Source organism: Mastomys coucha, unplaced genomic scaffold, assembly GCF_008632895.1.
Source record: "Mastomys coucha isolate ucsf_1 unplaced genomic scaffold, UCSF_Mcou_1 pScaffold14, whole genome shotgun sequence".
NCBI classification, from domain to species: Eukaryota; Metazoa; Chordata; class Mammalia; order Rodentia; family Muridae; genus Mastomys; species Mastomys coucha.
In genome coordinates, this window is record NW_022196896.1 from 27,465,454 (window position 1) to 27,468,614 (window position 3,161).

The 3,161-nt window shown below is 39.6% G+C and overlaps 1 non-coding gene across 1 annotated transcript; it reads right to left on the minus strand.

The window, feature by feature from the left end:
- Nucleotides 1-533: 533 nt before the first annotated feature.
- On the minus strand, nt 534-639 carry LOC116089537. Its single transcript, XR_004118341.1, has one exon. It is a non-coding gene; the product is annotated as a U6 spliceosomal RNA (small nuclear RNA).
- Between the last annotated feature and the right edge of the window lie 2,522 nt (nt 640-3,161).

The following is a 3,161-nucleotide window of genomic DNA, read 5'->3' on the forward strand; positions in this document are numbered from 1 at the left end:
ATCATCAGAAACTATTTCCATTGAGAAACAACCCTTGAGAGGCAAATATGGAGCTGCCTTTGAGCAGCCCAGCTTAACACTTACGCTCAAGAAGTAAAGGCACATTATTGGGACACCATCGGTGAACACCTGTGAGAGGCAAATATGGAGCGGCCTTTGAGCAGCCCAGCTTAACACTTACGCTCAAGAAGGAAAGGCACATTAGTGGGACACCATAGGTGAACACCTGTGATTCTAAAACCCTGGATTTGGATCCTCAGAAAGTAGTTCTTGTTCATTCATTCTGTTCACCCCTTCACCTGTGGCATGCTTAATCTTATCATCACATATCTTAGCCGTATGGATGCTGGTTTTTACCCAATACCAATCCAACTATTGCAAAGAAAAGCCACTTATCCTTTCCCATGCTCACTCTTTGATTTCATCATCTTTCTGCCCCACTCTCAATATTAAAGTGAAAATTTCTGCTAGAGGATATCTATCACCATTGTCTTAAAAAGAAATTAACTTTGATTTATTATTTTTTTTATTTTTAAAATATGAAATGTTTCATGGAGTTCATGTCATCCTTGTGCTGGGGTCATGTTCATCTTCCCTGTATTGTTTCAATTTGAGCATAAGTGCTGCTGAAGACAACACCTGATTTTGATTTTTTTAAAGTCAGCATGAAGAGGAGAAGGAGGAGGAAGAGGAGGAGGAAGAGAAAGAGGAGGAGGGAGAGGAGGGAGAGGAAGGGGAGGAGGAAGAGGAGAGGGAGGAGGAAGAAGAAGAAGAAGAAGAAGAAGAAGAAGAAGAAGAAGAAGAAGAAGAAGAAGAAGAGGAGGAGGAGGAGGAGGAGGAGGAGGAGGAAGAGGAGGAGAAGGAGGAGGAGGAAGAGGAGGAGAAGGAGGAGAAAGAGAAGAAGGAGGAAAGAGGAGGAGAAGGAGGAGAAAGAGAAGAAGGAGGAAGAGGAGGAGAAGAAGGAGGAGGAAGAGGAAGAGGAGGAGAAAGAGAAGAAGGAGGAAAAAGAGGAGGAGAAGGAGGAGAAAGAGAAGAAGGAGGAAGAGGAGGAAGAGGAGGAGGAGAAGCAGGAGGAGAAAGAAGACTCCTCTGGGATTATTATTAATTTTACGTTACTTAAGACATCAAGAGGTTCAAACTCAGCTGTGTGCAAAATTAAATCATTTCTATGTGAAATATGCCATCCTGTTTTGATGGCAAGTTTCAAGTTGGAACACTGCATGTTACTCAAAAATTTGAAAAGTTAACCATTCTCTTTTGTAAAAGACACAGTCTCACTATGTTGTTCAAGCCGGTCCAATCCCCTGGGTTCAAGTGACCATACTTTCTCACCCTCTCTGATAGCTAGATACAGGAACATATCACTGTACCTGGCAGTTTTTAATTTTAACTTTTTTCTAATCAAATATCTTATTTTTAAGCTAAGAATGTATTCACTGTTCAAAAATACATTTTCTAATGTTTGAATAATAAACTGTGGGAAGAGTTACTTTTTGAATGTAACTTATTATTCACTAATTGACTCTCCTATCTTGAAAGACTCAATGAGTTTAAAAAAGTAATTATATTGATATGACCAACATCTGGCTCTTCATTTCTGACACATAATAATTTTACCCAAATGAACATCTCTACTCCATTTGAATGCTCTAAAGCTGAAATGAACCTACTGATTATATTCACCACAGCTGAAGTTGGTGCCTATCACCCTTGTATCTATAACTAAAACTCACACTTTGAAATTTTCATTTTCTTCTTGAAAGCATGCATGAAATAAATGCCTTCAGAACTAGGGAAAGGTGACTTCATGGGGGTAATACAAGACTCGGTGGCTCCACTAAGCTTCGTGATGGAAGTGTAAAAGACTAAAGATTTATATAATCTGAAAAGAAGCCAGTGTATCCCACAGCATAATTAGAAATAGTGGACACTGCTTTTTCTATAAGCGACATTGAGCAGTGTCCATTGAGCCAGAAGGACACTCCATCACAGGAGCAAATGGAAACTTGGAATTAACACAGCGTATGAGGTGCCTGTGGGCTCAGCTGAAGCCCCAGCTCCCTTTAAGTATAACTAATTATTGTGTCCTACAATGTGGAGAATGTCCAGCTAAGTGGCTCAGATCACTGGAGGCTATACACAAAGCCTGGAATACATGACTTGTCAGAATGCATTTTCCTCTTACTGTTTGAATGCTCTATTCTGTAGGGGGGAAAAAGAACCCTAAGAATTTTTGCTTCTGGTTCAAGACTCATGATCTTATTCAGTTCCTTAAAACTGGAAAGATGACTGACGAAAATCTAGAACAATCCTTTGGAATAAAAACTGGCTCACTAAGACCTTAGAATTCTGAGGAAAATCTCATTTCCCAATCTGAATCTATCCAGATTATTGAAAGACAATCAAGGACTTCCCTTGACAGGAATGTATGATTATTGGTGGGCATGGTGAGTCGTACTTATAATCTCAAAACTTGTGAGACTGAGGCAGAAGTATGTGGCCAGCTTGGACTACATAGAGAGATCCTGTCTTGGAGAGAGAGACAGAGAAAGAGACATACACATCAAGAGACAGAGTTAAAATGGTCCTTTAAAAAAATTTCCTAGGAATATGGAAGATCATCATTAGTCATAGCCATCAAGAGGGGCTAGAGAGATGGCTCAGTGGTTAAGAGTGGTCGCTCTTCTTCTAGAGAACCAGAATTCAGTTCTCAAGGGAAATCCAGTGTCTCTGGCTTCCTTGGACACAGACACACACCAGCTCATACACACACTTACATATACACCTAAAAGTAAAATAAATCTTTAAGACTATATCATGCATAAAAGAAGCATTTATACTCATTTTTATTTCCATATTCAAAACTATAGAATTACTTTGGTAGAGTTCAAATATGCATGCATTCAGTCTGACCTGACTGAAGCCATCTGAGTCAAAATCCCAGTTGTGCACCTGACTAGTCCTACCCAGTTTTCTTCTCATAATTTCTCAGTGTGAAAAAGACAACCAAATCAGAAGAATGGTACACAGGACTTTATACCAGACCCAGTGCCTTCAGCCTTGGGTACATGTCTGACATTTTTGACTTTAGCTTGAGTTAAATGATTAACATTCAGCTTAGATGGAGTCACTTTTGTCCTGACCTCTATATGAACCCTATT